The sequence below is a fragment of the Portunus trituberculatus genome, chromosome 27 (genome assembly GCF_017591435.1).
Source record: "Portunus trituberculatus isolate SZX2019 chromosome 27, ASM1759143v1, whole genome shotgun sequence".
Lineage (NCBI taxonomy): Eukaryota > Metazoa > Arthropoda > Malacostraca > Decapoda > Portunidae > Portunus > Portunus trituberculatus.
In genome coordinates this window covers 9300814-9324901 of record NC_059281.1, presented here as the reverse complement: position 1 = coordinate 9324901, position 24088 = coordinate 9300814, and the positions used below count along the sequence as shown (strand labels likewise).

Here is a 24088-nt window from a genome sequence, read left to right as displayed (position 1 = left end):
GAAGCTTTAAAAAGAAATGAGAAAATCGAAAAACATTTATAATACGGCTGTTTATTAAGAGAGTTATGGCGCTAAAATATCATGGATAATCAAAAAAGCTAATTATTAAAAAAAAGGAAAAAGAAAGGAAGCGTATGAACATTTAGTGTGAAGTGAAAAAAAAATCGTAAAATGAAAAAAAAAAATATCAAGACACGTCACAAACTAAATTAGACATTCCACATTTATTTTATTTATTATTATTTTTTTAAGGAATGGCGTTATTGTTTGTTTATATACCTTTACTTTTTATCCTCTGTTGGTCTTCCTGCCACGAATAAAAAAATAAATAAATAAAAAGATGTGAAAATAAATGAGGTGAAAATAAGGTGTAAATATGGTGCAAATAAGAGGTGAAAATAAGAAAAAGTATATAAATAAAAGAATAAGTAAATAGATAACCAGTGAAAGATTATGAAGCAAAAGTAATTACACACTTCATCTTAAGTAGGAAAGAAAGAGAGCACCAAACTGTAATAATCAAGTAACGGTAATAGAAAAAAAAAATAATAACCAGAAGAATAAAAAAAAAAGAAATAATAATAATAACCAGTAGAAGAATAAAAAAAAAAAGAAGTGTTAGGCAGAAAGCAACAACAATAAATACAAGCAGAAAAATTAAGAGGTAAGATAATTTTCCACTAATTAATTATAAAAGAAGCGAAGGCAAGAGAATTTTAACCCTTTCACTGTGGCTTTCCTATAAAAACAACCCAAACACACACAAAAATGCATTAATGGCTACAGAAACAAACTGAAAGATAGTAAAGGATTAATTTCGTCTTTTCTAGGCCACTAAAGAGATTCCACCACACGGGTAAGAGTGTAAAAGAGTCTTAGGTGGACATAGAGAAGCATTCGTCGTTAAAGAGCTGTGGTCGACTTAAAGAGCGCAGAAGGAAAGCATATACATGAGTAAGTTTCTAGTCTTCAGGTGGATAGAGGACATGGATATCTAAAAAGCCTTAGTCAGGTATAGGAAAACCCTTGTCCCCAGTTAAAGGATAAAAAAACTGTGGTCAATTAGATGAAGGAAAGGAGGTACATAAGTAAGTTTCTAAAGAGTCAAAGTTGGATAAAGCACATAAATATCTAGAAAGAGTTAGTCGGGTATAGGAAAAGACTCGTTCAGCAGTGAAAGGATTAAAGAACTGTGGTCGATTTAGAGAGCCTAGAAGGAAAAGTAAGTACATTCTGAAGAGTCAAAGGTAGATAAAGCACATAAGTATCCAGAAAGCCTTAGTCGGGTATAGGAAAACACTCATCCAGCAGTGAAAAGGGTCAAGAAACTGTGGTCAGCATAAAAAAAGAACGTAGAAGACACAGAATAAAGGCAAGGGTGTAGTAACTGTAGCGGCGGATACCAGCGTGCATAGAGGCGTGGAGGCGAGGAGGCGTGGAGGCGTGGGGGACTTAACGCTCCATAACCCAAGTCTTACCAATGCCTGCTGATCATTTTTCACAAGTCCTGGAGTGGTTTCAAAATCACTTACAAGGCGCCCACTCACCCTCACCTCTATTTGAGTCAAGTGGAGCGCCGAGGAAGGGAAGGGCGGGAGTTTGATTGGCTCATGAAAGCGTAGTACTGCTATAAACATATCAAGAACCCGTGCCCCCTTTCCCCTCTCCTTCCCCTTCCCTCCCCTCCTCTTCCTACCTTCACCCCTCCAGCAGCCACATGCCTAATGGCGGACACACACCTTCATTAAATAAGGGAGTGAAAAAGAGGAAATAAGGTACGGATGGTTGAAAGAGTGAAGAAATGAGTAAAGTGATAAAGTATAGTCTTGTGGAGCCTTTGGGTGTTGAGTGAAGGTGTGTGTAGTGAAGGTGGAGGGTGCTAATGTGCAGGATCCAGGTGTATGAGGGAGAGATGGATGGGGAACTAATACATGTGTGGAATAAAGGATGCCGTCAATGAAATAAAGAGAAAAAAAATTGAGTAATGTAGAAGATTGTTAAGGAAATTACTTCACACATACACACACACACACACACACACACACACACACACACAGAGACACGACTACCAATGCCTAAAACAACAACAACAGCATCAACAACAACTCAACCAAACGCAGACAACCACCATCACCACCACCACCACACACCACATGACCAACATCCCCCCCGCCACACACAAACACACACATACACACACACTGGCCACTGAATCTTACCAAAACAGCTGCTCCCTTACCAGCTCACCCGCTCTTTCGCTCGCATCATTTCCAGGGGCGGCGAGCGAATCATGCAAAATGGCCCTTCAAATTTATGTCCCGCCATCGACCTTAATCACCGGGAGGGAGAGTCGCCCAACAGGTCATTTGTAAGGCACCACCGACACACCTGAGCTCCGAGCACACTTGCGGGGGTGTTGACCTTACCTGTATCTGTAGTTAATTAGCTCTAACTACCTGTATGTGGCGTGGCGAGAGAGAGAGAGAGAGAGAGAGAGAGAGAGAGAGAGAGAGAGAGAGAGAGAGAGAGAGAGAGAGAGAGAGAGAGAGAGAGAGAGAGAAGGACGTGGGGTGAGTGGGCGGGGAGCAATGTTGGATGTGGTATGATGCTGGTGTGTGTGTGTGTGTGTGTGTGTATGTGTGTGTGTGTGTGTGTGCGTGTGTGTGAGCTATTCTTGGCACTACATTGCAGTCAACTTTTTTCCCACACACACCACACACACACACACACACACACACACACACACACACACACACACACACACACACACACACACACACACACACATACACACACATTCTCGGATTATATTTCTCCACTGAACAAGTTATCACCTTGAAATCGCACTGCCTAATTGCTCTAATTACACATTTAAGCAATCTCTCGGCACTTTTATGAACACTAACCTCCAACCCACCAAGTGAACCAAACTAGAAATAAATAGATAAATAAACACACAAGAAAAATGTATGATAGAATAGAGAGACATGTGATGAGTGAGTGAGTGAGTGAGTGAGTGAGTGAGTGTGCAGTGACTTCATTGAAAAGGGAAGTTTCAAGACATTTCTCCCTGTCCTTTAGCTAACTATAGGCTCTGTAGGGTGACTGGTGATTGAGTGAGCCTTTTTCTTTATCCCATCGTTGTCCTTGGCCAGTCTTTCCCTCTTATATAAAAATACAGTGTGACTAATGGAGAGAAGCGCAGTGTTTGGTGAGACTGGTGGTGGTGATTCAACGTTGAAGCAGCAAAATGAAGATGACTTGATTATCGAGACGAGATGCTGGTGCCCTTTCCTGCAGGAGTGGAGTGATGGGGAGGTGAAATGATGGGGTGAAAGTTGTCATTAGTGTTGTTGTTGCAGGTGTTGGTGGTGGTGATCTTGTTCTCATCACTACTATCACTATCATCACCTGCATGTTTCGATACACCAAACTGAGATCAGCCTTACATCATGTACTGCACCAAGGTTTTGAGGAGAGGGTTCAAATTTCCTGTCTTCCTCATCCTGTCTGTCGCCTTTCACGACATAAGAACATAAGAAAAGAGGGAAGCTGCAAGAGGCAGCCATGCCTATACGAGGCAGTCCCTGTGTGTTTAAGCTACCTAATTCCATCTATCATCCCCATCCATGAACTTATCTAACCTTCTTTTAAAGCTCCGTATCGATTCCGCTCTGACTACAGACAGCAAGGTTCCCAAGCACACAGGATCTAATCCTGGCCACGGTCTGAGTGTAGGAAGGGTTTCTTTACTCAAGTGGTCAGTCATATAAGTTCACAAAATACCTCCTCTTGTCCGTTATTCCAGTAAAAATCCTACATCCTCTAACAAGAATGCAGCAAAAATATTCCACGCCGGCCACGGGGAATGCAATGGTGAGGTCCTCTCAACATAACAGGAAAATAACTTCCCGTGCCGGGAATCGAACCCGGGCCTCGCGGGTGAGAGCCGCGTATCCTAGCCACTAGACCACACGGGAGGATACTGCATATACTCTAAATATAAAAAAATAATACATTGTAGTACTTTTTATATGAAGCGAGTTTTTCAAAGATTGTTATGGCGAAAAGCAGAGCAAGCGACACGAGAAGACAACGAAGAGCAGCGTCAAGGATTTCACTGGTGTCACGTTACAAAGTGCAGTTCTCCGAGAAGCTGCACTGAGAACACCAACAACAGTGAAGAAATAAATGAAAAAAAAAGATAACATTAATAACACGAACAGCAAATTACTCAGGCAAAAAAAATAATAAATAAATAAAATTAAATAAATAACTCGGTCATGGGGCGGAGTTGGCAGTCATTTTTTTTGTATAAAGTTGATGAAGGATGAACCAACAGCCGGGCGAGGAGGAGACTGGCTGACCTGACTGAGACTGAGACTGAGACTGGCTGGGTGAAACTGAGACTGACTGAGACTGACTGGCAGAGACTGAGACTGACTAAGACTGACTGAGACTGGCTGGCTGAGACTGAGACTGACTGAGACTGGCTGGCTGAGACTGAGACTGACTGAGACTGGCTGGCTGAGACTGAGACTGAGACTAACTGGTTGAGACTGACTGGCTGAGACTGACACTGACAGAGACTGACTGGCTGAGACTGACACTGACAGAGACTGACTGGCTGAGACTGACACTGACTGAGACTGGCTGGCTGAGACTGACTGGCTGAGACTGAGACTGAGACTGACTAAGACTGGCTGGCTTTGGGTTTGGGTTTAATCACGCAGGTATCGGTTGTAATCTTTTCATCTTTCTCCTGGCGCTGCTTGGTCCGTCTCGCGGCGCAAAACGGGGTGCCCCATAAACGCTGATGGAGCTCATTTGAGGCGCATGAGAGCAGAGCAAGACACGGCAGAGCAAGGTAAAGCAAGGCAGAGCAAGGTAGACCAAGGCAGAGCAGAGCAAGGCAGAGCAGAGTAAGGCAGAGCAAGACAGAGCAAGGCAGAGCAGAGCAAGGCAGAGCAGAGTACGGCAGAGCAAGATAGAGCAGAGCAAAGTAGAGTAAGGCAGAGCAAAGCAAGGCAGAGTAAGGCAGAGGAGAGCAAAGCAGAGCAGAGCAAGATACAGCAAGACAGAGGAGAGCAAAGCAGAGCAGAGCAAGGCAGAGCAGGGCAAGGCAAACCAAAGCAAGGCAGAGCAGAGCAAGGCAGGTAACGCCATCAAGCATGCCACACCTGCCGCGCCACCTCATTCCCTCATTCCCCTCCCACTCAGCTGGCCGATGCTCCAGCCCACTGTTCTCCTTCCTTTGTGTTCCTGCATTCCACACTCGCATGTTTCCTCCATCACTTCCATATCTTTACCTTTCTTCACCCATACGCGTTTCTCCCCCTCTCCCAAACATCGTTGAGGACTATTTCTACGTTGTAATTCCTTCAGTACTGGGACACATTTTTACCTTGAGATTTGTGTCCGATTAGGCCATTTTATTTGCACTAACAAGGGTCTATGGAGGTCAGAAGATTAATAGTCACAGTCTTTACTATATAAATCCCTCATATAAGTGTCTAAAGCTGAATCAAATCACCAAATAGTAACCAGAAAGAATATGAAAACGCGTCAAGCTACTGATGAGGTTAACCCTTAGAATACTGGGACGCTTTTTTTACCTTGAGATTTGTGTACGATTAGATCCTTTTAATTACATTAGGAACGGTCTATGGAGGTCAGAAAATCAATAGCCACAGTCTTCACTATTCTAATCCTCCATGTAAGTTTTTGAAGTTGTATAAAATCACCAAATAGTAACCAGAATGAATATGGAAACGCGTCCTGGTACTGAAGGGATTAAAACACCAATGCAGTACTTTCTTCCCGACTCGTCAAGCATCAGATCACCTGTGTACCTTCCTGAATTAACATGACAGGTAAACTATTCCACCTAGAAACGAATCTCTCCACCATTTCCTTCCTCCTGAACGCACCATGACCTCACTCCTCCCTCATAGCGTGCAGGCTTCCACCATTCCACTCTCCTCTGATGCTCCACTCCTCTTCCACCTCCCGTGACCTCCACTTTCCACCTGACCCTCCTAATTCAGCCTAAAACTCGACCCTCGACCCGAAGAACCGCCTGGACTTAACTGTTACATATTTTTCCAGCGCCAAATTCAACAGTGCAGAGGGTAATACAACCTTTGGCGGGAACTTAGCGCAGGATTAGCCGTGCCTTCCATTCCTCGGTCTGCAAGTAATGTTCCTCGTTGTATTTTTTTTTTTTAGCATTTTTTTTTCTTTCCCTTGAGTTTCCCCTTCGTTTCCTCGTCATTCCTCGTCCGTCAGTGTTCAGCAAACGAAGCCACGAAGCCTCAATACCGCCAAGTGCTTTTCTTGTATACTTTTTTTCATTCTTTTTATTGCTGAAGAGAAACATAACGACTGTGGAGTTATTTACATCCTAGGTCCATCTCTATTCTTCTCCCTTCTTATTCCTGTGTTGTTTTTTCTCTTTTCTCTCTCTCCGCCTGTACTTTTCTCAGTCTCTTCCTAACTCTCTCTCTCTCTCTCTCTCTCTCTCTCTCTCTCTCTCTCTCTCTCTCTCTGTGTGTATGTTCTTAGCTCGTCTTTCGTGTACAGTTAGCTAGCTCTCTCTCTCTCTCTCTCTCTCTCTCTCTCTCTCTCTCTCTCTCTCTCTCTCTCTCGTGGGCTGGAAAGGAGAAATGAGGATAGTTGTTGCTTTGTATCATTTGAAAGTGTTCGAATATAGTGTGACAGAGAGAGAGAGAGAGAGAGAGAGAGAGAGAGAGAGAGAGAGAGAGAGAGAGAGAGAGCCAGTAAGCCATCACATATCTATGAAATATACCCTCGTTTTCATCTTGACCTATATGATTTTTTTTCCATTATCTCTCTCTCTCTCTCTCTCTCTCTCTCTCTCTCTCTCTCTCTCTCTCTCTCTCAGAAGGAGGTGGAGTTACAATACTGATCGATCTCATCCATTTAAGTTTTTATGAAGGAAAAATTGATCAAATATTAATATAATCCACAGAAAAACGTAGAGAGAGAGAGAGAGAGAGAGAGAGAGAGAGAGAGAGAGAGAGAGAGAGAGAGACCTAGCACGTGACAGAAAAAAAAAGTGTACGAGAAATGGAGAGGAAGCAAGAAAGAGTACATGAAGTTGGGATGACTGGGAAGGAACACAATGGAAACACGAAAGGCAGCAGCAGCAGACGTGTTGGCCCTTAAGAGATTACTTAGCCCAGGGACATAATCAGTGCTATAGAAAATGACCCAAAAACACTCAAAATTAAGCATGTTGCAAGATTTAAGATGGGTGGAAATGTAGTCTGCTTATTATTATTATTATTATTATTATTATTATTATTATTATTATTATTATTATTATTATTTTATTATTATTATTATCGTCATCATCTCAAAATTAAGCACTGTAAGAATATAAACGTCCGGAAAAGTAGTTTGTTTATTCCTACTACTACTATTATCATCATTATTTTAGTTATTACTATAATTATCATTATCATCACCACTATTATTGTCACTATCACTCATCACCATCAAATAAATATAAAAAAAAACACAATTGAGGCGTCTGTTTATCATCACTATCATCATCATTATCATTAAAGTCATCATCATCATCATCATCATCAAATAAATCAGAAAAAACACAAAACTGAAGCGTCTTTATTATCACTATCATTATTAACATTATTATCAACTTCATTATCACCATCATCACCATCAATGAAATAGGACGCCATTAAAACCCAATAAACTGGGACAAACTACCACATCACCTGGCTAATGCGTCGGTGTTAGGGCGCCACAACACCTGTGTGCCACTGTGTCATTACCTCACTGCTCGGAATGGAAGCCCCAGTGGTTGGCAACGCTGGTCATCTGGGCGTTGTCTGGGAGAGTTGGTAAGACTGCCTCGCCCCTCATCTCATCTAAGCAAGGCAGGTAGGTCGGTTTCTCTGTCTCTCTCTCTCTCTCTCTCTCTCTCTCTCTCTCTCTCTCTCTCTCTCTCAATTTGTTTCATCATCAGTATTTGAACATGCACAAGACCACTTCATCGTAACAAACACAGCTAAATAAGGGAATGAAAGGCGCCTTCTGATTTCCACTTATTCTCATCTATTTTCCTCATCTACCGTTTCACTCTCCATTTGTTTCATCATTAGAATCTGAATGTAAAAAAAAAAAAAACTATATCATAAGAAACACAACTAAATGCTAGCGAGTCTAATTCCGTGAGTGCGTCTTTTGTCTCCATCGTTATTTGTATTGGTGTTTTCATCCACATCTATTTTTTTTCTGTCTCCCGCTCACTACTTCAGCGGCGCACGGTATGGCAGGGTATCGAAGAAAAGTGCTGATGTTATTCCAGCTTTCTTGGCCATTGGAGACGCTGGAAAAGATATCAAGAAGGCAGGTGGCTCCGTATTTCCATTGATTTTCATTTCTATTTATTTATTCTTTGTTCAGTCTTCCCTGGTGACTCAGCGCTAACCACCTCATGTCTGGGTCCACTCCTGTTAACTGTTTCGATATTGGAGCTCAAGCAGGTGTGGGCATTATAATAAATATCTAATTTTCTCCAATACAAGAGTTAACTAGTACTCTCAATCATTCATACCTTTCTCTGGTAAACTCTGGAACTCCCTGCCTGCTTCTGTAATTCCATCTTCCTACGACTTGACCTCTTTTAAGAGGGAGGTTTCAAAACATTTGCCTCTCATTTCTGGATAACTCTTTACCAGTCTTTTAGGGAGCTTACAGTTTAAGTGAGTGTTTTTTCTTTTTTCTTTTCATACCCAAAACTTACTGTAAAAATGCGTCCCAGAACTCTATTCATTCTGCTTACTATTAGGTGATCTTATACGGCTTCATAAACTTACATGGGGGCTGAAATAGTGAAGACTGTGGAAATAAATCTTCTGACGTCCATAGACCTTCCCTCATGTTAATAAAATCGTCTACACTCAAAACTCAAGGTAAAAATACGTGCCAGTACTGAAGGGATTAGCATTACACAGTTTCCTTCTTGCATTTGCTCCCTAATTTTGGCTGACGTTTTCCCCTTTGTAGAGAGCCAGCACTCAAGTGGGCCTTTTTTTTTATCTTTTCTTTTATTCGCCCTTTACTGGCTCTTTCCCCTTCATAAAATAGAATAAAACACAATGTATATCACGAGCACTACACATCAAAGAATTCGATACGGCAATGTACAGTGATTCCTTCCTATATAACGTGATGGATTCTTTTTCGCAAGTGGCACTCGATGACTTTAATGAGGGGCGTCAGCTGCGGCACTCGTGACTCACCGCGTGGGGCGTCTTTGTTAACCCTTCAGTTCCACGACACGTTTCCATATTCATTCTACCCACTCTGCTTACTGCTCGGTGATTTTATACGAATTCTTAATCTTACATAGGGATTGAAATAGTGAAGACTGTGGCCATAAATCTTCTGACCTCCATAGACCTTTTCCTCATGTCAATAAAATCGTTTAATCGCACCCAAAACTTAAGGTAAAAATGTGTCCCAGTACCAAGACGTGTTTTCATATTGATTCTATTCATTCTGCTTACTATTAAGTGATTTTTAACGGCTTCATAAATTTACATGAGGATTGAAATGGTGAAGACTGTGGCCATAAATCTTCTGACCTCCATAGACCTTCCCTCATGTCAATAAAATCGTCTACACTCAGAACTCAAGGTAAAAATGAGTGCCAGTACTGAAGGGATTAACATTACACAGCTCAGGATTGGTATGCCGAGATTCACACCATGACACAAACCTGTATTTCTGCAAAACACAATGAAAACTTTAGAAAACTCACAATCAATATCAACAACAGCAACAACAACACTAACAACAACAGCAACAACTATCAACAACAACAACAACAGCAACACGCCCACTCCCACCCACCACCAACACTCCCCACCTCAGCGCAGACAACTTATGATTTCCTCAGACACTAAAATAGAGAGGATAAAAAAATCATAGACCATTAAAGTAACCATAAAAATAAACGCCACACGAGAACACCCTAACGACACACACACACACACACACACACACACACACACACACACACACACACACGCCACAAGTGTCCCATGTAACCTGCCATCATGAGCCATTTAATAACTTACAAATGTTCACAGTGTTCACCTGAGATAATTGTACTAATGCCTGTAACCTTCCCTGGGTACTGAGTCTCCTATCAACATGGACACCTTTTCAAATTTTATCATTAATCCATAAGTACTAATTCTCTCTCTCTCTCTCTCTCTCTCTCTCTCTCTCTCTCTCTCTCTCTCTCTCTCTCTCTCTCTCTCTCTCTTCTTCACTCACCTTTTTGTTCATATTTTGCTTTTGTTCTGATTTGTTGATTTTTTACCGCTTCTTTTTTTCTTCTTCCTATTAACATGGACACGTTTCCACAGTTTATTCTTAATCCATACGTACTAATTTTTCTCTCATTTCTTTTGTTCATATTTTCCTTTTCTTCTGCTTTTTTCATGTTTTAGTGCTTTTTCCTCTTGTTCGTATTAACACATTTTAACATTTTATCATTAATCCATAAATACTAATTCTCTTTTTATTTTTTCTCTCATTTTATTGTTCATACTTTCCTTTTCTTCTGCCTTGTTTTGTTTTACTGAGCGTTTTCAAGGTGTTTTAAGGTTTTAGAGGCAGAGTGACATTTTTACATTACACTCTTGAAAACCTCGCTAATCATCTCTGTGGCCTTGGAAAGTAGTCGTGGTGAGAGAGAAGAGATCTTTTAAAATGTTTATATGGTTCTAGAGGCATAGTGACCAAATTTTTACATTATCAACTGGAGAAACACTCTTGAAAACCTCGCTAATCATCTCTGTGGCCTTGAAAATAGTCATGGTGAGAGGGCAAAGCGTTTCTAAATACAGACCTGAAGGCGATAGTAAGAGCTTTGAGAACTACACACATACAAACACACACTAGAGAACAAAAGACATCCACACTTGCCCATCAACACTAAACCGCAAATCCACTTATGTCTACCAGCCCACCTATCCCTATTTCCTATTCCCATCACCCCCTTCCCTTCCTCCCTATCAAAATAACGCCACATTACTTATTTATTCCATTAACTCCAAACAGAATTTAGTGTCCTTCTAATTACGCAGTGTTGACAGGGAAGACTCGGCGCCACAACTGACAGTGCTGCCAACGCTGAGGATGAAGGAAGGTACCCAGAATATTGTCCTGGAGTGAAGGATGGGTAAGGGAAGGAGTAGGAGAAGAAAGGAAGGAGAAATGAAGGTAAGGATAAAGGTTTGTTTCTTCTCTATCCCTCCTCCTCTTCCTTCTCCTTCTCCTCCTCCTCCTCTTCCTGCTTCTTCTTCTTCTCTATTTGTGACGTAAAGTTAGGAAAAAAATGCGAGAAGAAAGGAGGAAAAAATGAAGGTAAGGTAGGATTCTCCTCTTCTTCTCCTCCTCCTCCTCCTTCTCCTCTTCCTCCTTCTTCTTCTCTTCTTCTTCTCCTTCTCTCTAGTTGTGACAGATAAAAGTTAAAAATGTACAAGAAAGGAAGAAAAAATAGAGGTAAGGTAAAATTCTCCTCTTCTCCTACTTCTCCTCCTTCTTCTTCTCCTCCTCCTGTTCCTCCTTCTGATAAGAGAATATGAGGAGAATAATGATGAGTAAGCGTAACGGAAAGAGAGAGAGAGAGAGAGGCGCCACGTGCATAATTACACCACCTGGAGGAAGTAATTAAAGTAAAGGTGTGAATGAAGTGACGCTGGAGTGAAATGAGTGCGTGAGGTTATTAGGAGAGAATGTTCTGGCGTATTACATCTTGGCGGCGCCCTTGAGTCCTGCCTGGAGGGGGCGCAGAGGGCGGGGCCAGGGAGGAGTGGGCGTGGGAGCTGCTATACTGGACCATGGTAGATAAAAATAATTACTTGTTTAGGTTTTTTACATATTAATGGTTGCAGACACTGACTGATGCGTGGAGGAGCTCTGGTAACACTGAGGGGAAGGCTGTGTGTGTGTGTGTGTGTGTGTGTGTGTGTGTGTGTGTGTGTGTGTGTGTGTGTGTGTGTGTGTGTGTGTGTGTGTGTGTGTGTGTGTATTGGTTACGTTTTTGGTGTAAGAGGAAAGGAAGGAATGAAGGAAGGATGGGAGAGAAAAAGGAAGGAAGGAAGGAAGGAAGGAAGGAATGGAGAGATAAAAGAAGGAAGGAAGAAAGGAAGGAAGGGAGAGAAAAAGGAAAAGAGGAAGGAAAGAAAGAAGGGAGAGAAAAGGAAGGAAGGAAGGAAAGAAGGGAGAGAAAAGGAAGGAAGGAAAGAAAGAAGGAAGGAAGGAAGGAAAGAAGGAAGAAAGGAGGGAAGGAAAGAAGGATATGAAATAGCAAGACGAAAAGAATTAATAGAGAAAAGCTTGATGAGAGAGAGAGAGAGAGAGAGAGAGAGAGAGAGAGAGAGACACTCCCAGCCTCCTTTACCTCCTCTCAGTGTCTCGGATTGCCAGTAACTTTTCTCATTAGACACAAGGATCCCAGCTGACCTCGAACGCCCTTACCACCCTCACTCCTCCCCCCTTCCCCTCCCTCTTTCCTCCCCTCCTTTCCCTCATTCTTCCCCTCACCTCCACTCTCCTGCTCTCCCTCCTCTTTATCTCTCTCTTCCCTCCTTTCTTCCTCATTCTTCCCCTTACCTTGCTCTCTAGTGCTCTCCCTCATCCTTCCTTCCTATCTCCCTCTTCTCTCCTTCCTCTCCCTCATTCCTACCTCCATCTCTCCCCTCCTTTTCTCATTTCTCCCTCCCTCCACCTTTCCCTTCTCTCCCTCCTCTCCCTCCCTCTCTCCCTGTTCTCTCCCTCTCCCTAATATTAAGACACCTTGGTTTTAACAGTTATTGTGGCAGAAAAGTGTCATTTAATTTCTCTCTCTCTCTCGTTCGTTCACTTCAAGCCTCTATTCTTCTCTTCCTGTCTCATCTCCTCCTTTATCCATTATTTTACCTATTACTCTTCTATTTTCCTCTTAATTCACCTAATAATTCTCTCGTTCTCCTATAATGAACGCATTTTCCCTCATTTCGTTCATTATTTCCAGTTTCTATCGTGTTTCCCCTTTTCTTTCCCCCTTTTGGTTTCCCCTTGGTTGTGTCTCTCTCTCCTCCTTTCCTTCCCCTTCCTTGGCACCCTCTTAGTCTCCATCACCAGCGCCCCTTATCCCTTACCTAATGGGCCCAGAATATCCGTACAGTCTGCCTTTCTGCATCGTAATACACCTCTCTCTCTCTCTCTCTCTCTCTCTCTCTCTCTCTCTCTCTCTCTCTCTCTCTCTCTCTCTTTTCTTCTCTTTTTTTCCTTTATTTTTTCTTTATTTATTCATTTCCTTTCACAATTTCGCTTTTTTTTCATAATTTTGTAGCACCTTTTTATTTCCTTATTTTTCCTTCTCTTTCTTCTTTAGCTTCTCCTGTTTCTTCATCTCACTCCTCCTCCTCCTCCTCCTCCTCCTCCTCCTCCTCCTCCTCCTCCTCCTCCTCCTCCACAAACTGTCAACAAACAAGCATCAACTACATAATGGTCTTATTAACTCCTAGGCTCCTCGGAGGCCTAACCCGCATTCTCTGGAGGAAAGAAGAGATTTTTTTCCACCCTTCTTTTTTTTTCTCCTTCTCTTCCTTCTCCTTATTTTCTTTCCTTCCTCCTTTTTTTCTTTCTCCTTTTCCTTTTTTATTTTCTTTCTTCCCTCCTTTTTTTCTCTCCTTCTCTTCCTTTTATTTTCTTTCCTCCCTTCTTTTTCTCTCTCTTCTCTTCCTTCATTATTTTCTTTCCTCTCTCTTTTTACTTTTCTCTTCTTGTTATTTTTTCTTCCTTCCTTTTTTTCTCTCTCCTTCTCTTCCTTCTCCTTATTTTGTGTTGAAGTTCCTGTTTGGTTGGCTGTTTCTGTCTCTCTCTCTCTCTCTCTCTCTCTCTCTCTCTCTCTCTCTCTCTCTCTCTGATATAATTTATCTTTCTTCATACTTTCTTCTTTCACATCTTCATCTTCCACTAAATATTTCCTCCTCCTCCTCCTCCTCCTCCTCCTCCTCCTCCTCCTCCTCCTCTTCCTCCTCCTCCAGAAAGACTAGATAAGTCCCATGAACGTCCTCCATCAATTTGTCAACCAATACCCCTCCTCTTTCCTCCTCCTCCTCCTCCTCCTCCTCCTCCTCCTCCTCCTTCTCCTCCTTCTCCCTCCTCCTCCCTCACCTCCTTCACCTCTTCCTAAGGCTATTCTGATCATATTTTCCGTGTCATTAGCCGTGTAAGTGTTCCGAAAGCGGCGCCTCCTCCTCCTCCTCCTCCTCCTCCCAAGCATCATCTCCATCACCATAAGAGTCAGAGTTGCCCTTCAGTATTAAGGATTGACGCTCTTATAGTTTGAATGGAGCTGAATGCAGGGAGAGAGAGAGAGAGAGAGAGAGAGTAATAAACGGAATCTCTCTCTCTCTCTCTCTCTCTCTCTCTCTCTCTCTCTCTCTCTCTCTCTCTCTCTCTCTCTCTCTCAGGCATAGCAAATCCAGGAGTGTCCTCTTATTTAGTGTATTTCTATTTTTTTTCCTTCTAAGTCGACAAGTTCCTGAGTGTTTCCTTAAGACCAACAGGATACAAGCGAAGTCTTTTTTTTTCCCTTTATTTTTTTCTTACGTTTATGGGGCAGTTTTTTGCTGAGTCATGGTCATTAAAGACGATAAGACAACTGAGATAAGGATGAGGGTCACTTATCTTCGCTGGAGGAGGAGGAGGAGGAGGATGGGAGGAAGGAGAGGAGGAGTAAGGGAAGATCATATGTCACTCTGTCCTCCTTGGCCTCCTCTGTCTCCACACACACACACACACACACACACACACACACACACACACACACACACACACACACATATATATACAGGAGAGAACCTTACCTAGCCTTCTGCTCGCCTTTTCGTCCTCCTTCGCCCCCGTCCCGCCCCGCCCCGCATCACCCCCGTCACTTCACCAGGCCTTGCTTCCCCCTGAGCTGCTCCTCCTGGTGACGGTCTTGCCTCTGCGACTTCACTCCTCGCCTGAATAATTCTGAGAGCAGCTTTTACGCTATTTTTTTCTATCTCTCAGCGCCTTCAGGTATGTGAGAGGTAGACAGTTTGTGTGGCGTCCTTTAGGGAATGTATTTAGCGGCCTTGATGGTTGTAACTCGCTGACACGGACTCACAATGGCAAGCACTCAATGTTACATCCACGCCACGATGTTTATGTGCTAATGAAGGATCGGGAATCGTGTGTTTTCTGCTTTTATTGCAATGTTTTTTTATCTATTTAGTGTTTTTTCTAGTGTGTTTTGGTCGGCGCGGTGTGTTACGTGGCCTGTCCTCCTGGAAACACTGCCAGGATGCGTGTACGAGGCACCGTCCACTGTGCTCGCTCGTCACCACCGCTAGACTGGGTGCTGGAAAACCTGCGAGACATGTTTTGTGAGCACACCTGTACACTAAGCCAGGCACAGCATCCAGCCTCTCTTCGCCCCCCTCCCCTGCCTCTCTCTCTCTCTCTAACCCGTCCTGGTCATCTCCGCAGCAAGCCGCCACATCGCAGACACTGTAAAAAACGAGTGTGCAAAATTCTCCTTACCTGTATTTCCTTCTACTTCACTCGACACTCAGCCCCGAGATACACTGCCCAATAGGTCCATCTCCACGTATCACTGACCGACCCCCGCTCCATCCGCGCTCCACCCCCGCTCCACCCCCGACCTCTCCTCACACGCACGTTGCCTCCAGTTCATTTTCTCAAGCACACACGGCATTCTTCAAGAGCCGCCCACGTCGTCACCCTACCCCCCCCCATTGCCAGCCACCGCTTTCCCTGGCCCCCCTTCCCTGCTCCCCCGTACCTCCTGATCCCCGCTTCTTTAATTCCTCCACGAATCTACCGACGCTCAAATGATGTTAGGAAAAAAATTGTCCACGTGTAACCTAATCCTCCTTGAAAGAGAGAGAGAGAGAGAGAGAGAGAGAGAGAGAGAGAGAGAGAGAGAGAGAGAGAGAGAGAGAGAGAGAGAGAGAGAGAGAGAGAGAAGAGAGAGAGAAGACCAAGAATAATAAAAAAACAACAGAACAAAGAAGAAGAAGAAGAAGAAGAAGAGAGAGAGAGAGAGAGAGAGAGAGAGAGAGAGAGAGAGAGAGAGAGAGAGAGAGAGAGAGAGAGAGATGCCTGTGCCTACGAGTACGTGGAGGAGGCACCGTCGCGGCTCAGGTAACTGTGAACCCGGAGGTGTGGGCGCCAGGGGGTCGGGATTTCCGCCTCAGCAGTTCAACATGTAAACTTGTCGCGCTGCTTTGTGTGTGTGTGTGTGTGTGTGTGTGTGTGTGTGTGTGTGTGTTGCCTCACGACATCCCAGGAGGAGCCTCGGCAATCCTGTCTTCATCAAGTATTGCGTAGAAAAAAGCGGATAATTGAACATCTCACGCGGTTGATGCTCTGAACTTTTATTCTAATGACTGTGTTTACAAGACGCATACCCATTGACGTGCATAGAGTTGTCTTTAACCCGTCAACATTAACAGCTGACGATAAAATGATGCTAGCGCGCTGTGTAACATATCTTCCCACACACACACACACACACACACACACACACACACACACACACACACACACACACACAAACACACACACACACACACAGGGAACAAATCACCAAGCTAAAACAGAGGAAGCAATGAAACAGCCTCGCCACCGTTGGTTTCCTGCGCACTGACAGAATGACTGGCGATCAGGGGGAAGTTTCCTGCGCCGTGACGGGACTGGAGCCCCATTAGCTCATACAGGCAAAGCGCAATGTCTCTATTAAACCATTACACCTAATTTCCTTCGTATGTATCTTCCTGCCTTCAATATTTATCTTTCTAGTGTCGCTCGCGTAGTATTTCCACTGCTAATCATTTCCCGCCCTCCTTGACATGCCGTCTCTGGCCCATATTTATAAACGCTTTGCTCTCTCGCCGCGACTATTTTCCGAGGCCACAGAGATGATAAGCGGGGTCTTCAAAAGTGTTTCTCCAATTAGTAATGTAGAAATCTTGTCATTCTGCCTCTAGAACCGTAAAAAAACACCTTAAAAACTCTCTTCTTTCTCATCACACCTATTTTCCGGGGCCAAGGAGATGATTGGCGGGGTTTTCAAGTGTTTCTCCAATTAGTAATGTAGAAATCTTGTCATTCTACCTCTAAAACCGTAAAAACATCTTAAAAACACTCTTCTCTCTCACCAGAACTTTTCCAAGGCCACAGAGATGAAAGCTGGGTTTTCAAGCGTGTTTCTCCAGTTAATAATATAAAAATCTTGTTACTCTGCCTCTAGAACCGTGAAAATACCTAAAAAAGACTCGTATCAATTCAAATTAACCCTCTTGAAATGGTGGAAGTGAAGCACAGAAGGGTTTGAGAATACAAGCCACTCTGTCTCATCACGCATTAAACTTTCATCATTCCTTCGTTATCGTATTCTCTCCCATCCATCACCGCGGTTACCTTGTGTCGCTCGTTACCTGTGGTCGCCGAGCACCTCACCTGTCTTCCTCACAGCTTGGATTGCTTCCTCATTATCATACTTTTCTTTATTCGCCTCCTTTACTCCGTCCTGTCATTATCGTCAGCTATTTTCCCTTATGGTCTCTTACACTGTGTTATCAAAGACGTTCGTGTGATTTATTTTTTGACGTTCATTTATTCATCATTGTCTTTATATTTGTGTAATTCAGAGAGAGAGAGAGAGAGAGAGAGAGAGAGAGAGAGAGGTAATACACTATACTCGGGAAAGGAAGGGGACGGAAAGAGAGAAGAGGGAGAAAGAGAGAGGAGCGGGTGAGGAAGGGGAGTAAAGGGGACCGGAGGATGTCGCTTGGCTGTGTGAGTGTGTGTGAGTGTGTGTGTGTGTGTGTGTGTGTGTCGCCTGGTATGTGTGTGTCACCCAGTGTCGCACCAGGCCTTGGAGCGGAGGGGTGTTGCTGCTGCCGCCTCCTAGCCTTCCCTTCTCCCCTCGCTTCGCCTCGCCTCGCCTCGCCTCGCCACACGGATCTCCAGTAAAATTCCCCCAAAATCTCATTCTTTCAGCTTCATTTCTCGTTTATTTTAGTTTATTTTATTTCGACGTTATTTTTTAGTGGTTTAATTCAGATTTCTTTAGTTTTCCTCCAGGTGTCACAAACGTTTCATCTATGCGTCATATTCTCACGTGCATGACTCAGAAATGTGTCATATTCTCACGTGCTTGTCTCAAAAACGTTTCATATTTTACGTGTCAAACGCTTGACTCATATTTCAACGTGTCATATTCTCACGTGCTTGTCTCAGAAACGTGTCATCTTCTACGTGACGTATTCTCACGTGCTTGACTCAGAAACGTGTCATCTTCTACGTGTCATATTCTCACGTGCTTGACTCAGAAACGTTTCATATTTTACGTGTCATATTCTCACGTGCTTGACTCAGAAACGTGTCATATTTTACGTGTCATTCTCACGTGCTTGTCTAAAAAACGTTTCATATTTTACGTATCATATTCTCACGTGCTTGTCTCGGAAACGTGTCATATTTTACGTGTCGTATTCTCACGTGCTTGTCTCAGAAACGTTTCATCTTCTACGTTTCAAATTTCCGCGCGTTTGTCTAATTTTGATAACGTTTTGTCTCCTACACGTGTTTCCTCCCTTGATTTTGTTTACGTGGCCATCTCACCGTGCCTTCAGCTTCTTCCTTTCCAGTCTCCTCCGTGCGTTACCTTATTAGTGTTATTATTTCCACTAAGATTATTGTTATTACCATTAGCATTGTTGTTTTCATTCATTCATCCACATCCTTCCGTTCTCATTTCTCCATCAACCATCATGTGGCAAAGCTTCCTCTTCCTTTCCTCCCACTGCTACGTTCCCTCTTCCACTTCCTCCTCCTCCTCCTCTTCCTCCTCCTCTTCTATCTCCACTTCCTCCTCCTCTTCCCTTCTGTGTCTTGGTGATCGGTGACATCGAAGAGATATCAGTAAGCATCAGAAAACAATGCCAACAATAAATTCGTGACATGACGCACGTGACATGGTGAAGTCACGTGTGCGTCCACTGTCACCACACCTCACCACACCTCACCATACCTCATCACACCTATCTCCAGCCTCACCTCACTTTAATAAGCTACAGGTGTGTGCATAACGTGTCTTTTGAACACTATAATATAGTAATGAGTTATGTTACTTGGTCTAAAGGATATGAAACAATAAGGTAAGTAGCGATAAAAAAAAGAGATATAATTTAACACATCTAAACAATTCTAAACGAAAACAGACACAAAAAAATAACAAGATATTAAGAAAAAAAAAAAACATTCGATGATATCTTTTTACCGTGTGTGTGTGTGTGTGTGTGTGTGTGTGTGTGTGTGTGTGTGTGTGTGTGTGTGTGTGTGTGTGCGTTTATGGAAGAGGGGGAAGCTAGCCAAGGGACACAAAAAATAAAACAGAAAAGAACCACTTGATTGCCAGTTCCCTGAAAGTTTAGTAGAGTTATCCAAAAGTCTGGAACAAATGTCTTGAAACCTCCCTCTTAAAAGGAATCAAGTCGTAAGAAGATGGAAATACAGAAGCAGGCAGGCAGTTTCACAGTTAACCAGTATGTGTGTGTGTGTGTGTGTGTGTGTGTGTGTGTGTGTGTGTGTGTGTGTGTGTGTGTGTGTGTGTGTGTGTGTGTGTGTGTGTGTGTGTGTGTGTGTGTGTGTGTGTGTGTGTGTGTGTTCCAAATTATACCGTAAACTCCCACCACAAGCCATTAAGAGCAAACAGAAACAGCAAAAGAGTTCAGTTAAAGGACACACGAAAGGTTAGTACTCACGTGGGCGTCGAGAGGCAGCGGCGGGACAGGTGAGGACACGGCGAGCCTGCAGGTGAGAGAGAGGAAAGGTTAATTGAGGAACTCTGGGAATACAAGCGACAGTGTAATCAGAGGGAGAGGCGGTGAGTGAGAGGCGGTGAATGAGAGGCGGTGAGAGTAATACACAGTGAAATAAGAGTAAAACTGACCATTACGCTTCAGAGAGAGAGAGAGAGAGAGAGAGAGAGAGAGAGAGAGAGAGAGCACTATTGATTATTTCTCACACATGGGAGAGGTAAAGAAAAAAAAAGAAAAGCAAAAGATTAATTGATAAAGAGAAACATAGGAATGAGATAAGAGGAGAATGGGTGGGACGAGACGAATGAAGAGAGATGCGCAAAGGAATGGGATAGAGAGAAAAGGAAGAGGGAACAGTGAGGAAAGGGTAAAGGTGACGAACAAGTGAGGAGTGTCAAGGGTAAACAGGGCCTGACGATAACAAGGGCAGGAGAGGAAAGAAAGGGATGAATGGGGAATGGATGGGACTAGAAGAGTGAATAAAGATGCGTGAGGGAATGAGATAGAGGATAGAGGAAGAGGGAACAGTGGGGAAAGAGTAAAGGTGACGAGAGAGGACAGGTGAGGAAATAAAGGGATGAAAGGGGAAAACTAATGAGGGAAATGGATACTAGGATTGTCATGGTTCGAAATGGTACACAGTGTTACATGATTTCTGTTGCCATTGATTGTAAATACTGAAGGCAGTTTTCTTTAATTTACTTTATTTAATACTTTACTTACTAAATAATATATGTACAGTCAATCAGTCACTCAGTCATTCTCTCTATTCTCTCTCTCTCTCTCTCTAGTAACAAGAACCCAACAGTAACAACTAATATCAATTGCACAAAAAGACATCCGAGACGTGACTGTCAAAACGACAACCACCAACACAACCAACCATTGTCACTTCTAGACAAATATTACAGTTCCCTCTCGTCACTCCGTCTTTCCTTCTATTTTTGCTTTATTTTCTATTATAATGGAGGAAGGGAAGGATGAAGACTAGGAGGATGGATGGATGGATTTAAGATTAGGCGCCGGAAGACTAGGAGGAAAGTCAGAGCAACAGGAGACGAGAGGGAATTGATACGGTGAGAGAAGTAAAAGGGGGTAGAGGGGAGAGGAGGGAAGAGAGGATGAGTAGGTGGAAGGGACAGAGGGAAGAGGGGAGAGGGGAGAGGAAGGTGTGGTGTGTATCGTGGGTCGCCTAATGACGTTGACACACAGAAGTGGCCCAACATGGACCGGCCGCCTCTGAGGTTACTCCACTGATGTTACCTGCAGGAAGAAGAGGAGGAGGAGGAGGAGGAGGAGGAGGAGGAGGAGGAGGAAGAGGAGGAGGAGATAGAAGATAAAGAAACTCCAAATTAAATATATGTACACCTTAAACAGAGAGAGAGAGAGAGAGAGAGAGAGAGAGAGAGAGAGAGAGAGAGAGAGAGAGAGAGAGAGAGAGAGAGAGAGAGAGAGAGAGAGAGAGAGAAATTATGAACGCACCAAAATATCAACGCTAGAAAAAAAAAAAAAGAAAAACTGAAAAAAGAGAATAAAGAAAAGGAAGAGAGAGAAAAAAAATAATTAAAACAACACAAAGTAGTGAAGAAGAGAAGAGAAACCAAGTAGCAAGACATCTCCTCCTCCTCCTCCTCCTCCTCCTCCTCCTCCTCCTCCTCCTCCTCCTCCTCCTCCCCCAAGAAACTCCAAACTCCACCTTGTCCTCTTCTCATTCCTTCCCCTCTTCTCCCCCTTCCTCCCCCCCAACACCCCTTCATCCACCCCCTTCCCCCACTCCATCAACCCCTTCGGGAGGAGGAGGAGGAGGAGGAGAAAAAGAAGACAGTACACAGTGTAAACAAAGTATTCAGGCCTCCATCTGGGTGTTCGCCACAATATTACACCCCATTACTGATTTGTATCCGCACTGTGTCCAATCCAACGCTCCAGGATACAACACTGCTGCGTCTCCGCCATCCTTAACTCGTGTCACACTCGCTCCTAAATCTGGGCTGATCATCGACTTCCTCCCACCACACACACACACACACACACACACACACACACACAGAGACTGCGAGAGTGACTTACTGACCACACAACCACCTACCAACTCGACGTTCTGCCTCGTTTTCTGCTATCAAGTTAATGGGGGAAGTGAGGTGCTGGTGGTTGAGTGGCGGCGGTGTCAGTGAGGGAAGGAAGGAAGGAAGGGAATGACCACGTCTTAAATCAAGACAAGGCTCCAGATTGGCGTTGTTAGCGCCGCCAAATTCGTGGAAAATGTAAACAGCACACCGCTAGTAGTCTTCGTGAGCCGCGACCATGCAGGGAGCTGAGGAACACTTGAATTTGCACCTGTGATGGACGACGGCATGTCTCCCTTGGTTTCTGAGGTGTAGCTGTAGTGTGGAAAGAGAAAGGAGAGGCAGGGAGAAGGGACAGAGGGAGAGGAGAGGAAGGGAGAGGGATGTAAGGGGAGTGAGTGGAGGAAAGGTAAGCTGAAGGGTAACTGAAGTCCTCGTGCTTATGAAGTGTGTGTGTGTGTGTGTGTGTGTGTGTGTGTGTGTGTGTGTGTGTGTGTGTGTGTGTGTGTGTGTGTGTGTGTGTGTGTGTGTGTGTGTGTGTGTGTGTGTGTGTGGGACCCGGAACTAGGGACCTAAGTGGAGGGAATGTAAGAAGATGGAGAGAGAGAGGGAGAGAGAGAATTGTGGAGGGAGGTGGAAGAATGGAGGAAAGCTGTCATCGTGCGAGTGATTCCTGAACCAAGTAAGTCACGCTAATTGTGGCGAAGGAGGTGAAGTGTGGGAATGTTCGTCTTGCTGTGTGTGTGTGTGTGTGTGTGTGTGTGTGTGTGTGTGTGTGTGTGTGTGTGTGTGTGTGTGTGTGTGTGTGTGTGTGTGTGTGTGTGTGTGTGTGTGTGTGTGTGTGTGTTAGTTTTGGTGTAGTTGTGCTCCAGTGGCGTGTGTTGGTGCAATCTGTGTGTTCTGCTGTGTGACGTGTTTTTGTACAGTTTACCTACAGAGATGAGCCACGGAGGGTTATAAACAGCTAGACGAAGTGAGTGTATCTGCCAAACTCTCGACACAATCAATACTCAACCCTTTCACTACTGGGACACATTTTAACCTTGAGATTTGTGTACGATTAGACCATTTTATTGACATTAGGACGAGTCTCTGGAGGTAAGAAAATTAAATGGCCACACTCTTCACTCTTTAAACCTCTACATGAGTTTCTGAAGCTATATAAAATCACCAAATAGTAAGAATGAATATGGAAACGCGCCATAGTACTAAAAGGGTTAATACAAAATAGATCTACTTTAGCCTCAGTTTTCCCTCCCCTTCCCTGTAACATTGCATCTAATACACGTCTTGTCATCGTTGATACACTTTCTACAACCAAGCGCTACGTCACGATTTATTACAGGGTTTCTTAGTTGCTCGATGGTAGAGTAGTTGTGCAGCATTTGACACCTGCGTTCAAATCTCGTCCTCTTCTTAATCTTCGTCTTCGGTAATCTATGTGGTGCTTTCCCCCTCTCTCCCTCCCCTTCCCTGGTCAAGCCACCCTCACGCACGCTCAGACAGAAAGCACTCACGATGATAATAAGTAAGATCAGATCTGGTAAGAGCAATAAACCATCGAGTGGTGGCGACTAGGAATATAAAGCTTAATGCGAGCGAGAGTAAGGGCGAGGAGGAGCAGCGATGGCACACACTCGCGGTAATACAGGAAAGAGAGACAGGTAAGATAAATAAAAACATGATATATAACCTACATGACGTAGTAAACCATAAGCGGTGGACAGTAACTACACAGCACGCCTTCCACCAGCCAGGTGAGGCTCCTACCTGGGGAAAGGCACGGCGGACAGGTGAGAGGAATACCTGAACCAGAATTTACGACCAGAAAAAGAGGCAAGGGGAGCAAAATGTATATGATGCGGACCTAAATGTGCGTCAATTACCAGCACGCTGACGTCCGCCGAGCGTCGCCTTGTAAGAGAATCGACGGTGGCAGAGGCGAAAGTGAAACAAAAGATGGTCGGCGGATTTTCTTCAGTCAACCTTCCAGAAAGAAAACGGAACGAGCAGGAGTGATGACAGGGAAGGAAATGTTGATACAGTGGACGATTATTATTTCTGAGCTGTTTACCGAGAGAGAGAGAG

The 24088-nt window shown here is 43.9% G+C and overlaps 1 non-coding gene across 1 annotated transcript; it reads right to left on the bottom strand.

Annotated features, from left to right (window-relative positions):
* Positions 1 to 3908: 3908 nt before the first annotated feature.
* Positions 3909 to 3980, bottom strand: Trnae-cuc. The gene has a single exon. It is a non-coding gene; the product is annotated as a tRNA-Glu (tRNA).
* Positions 3981 to 24088: the final 20108 nt, after the last annotated feature.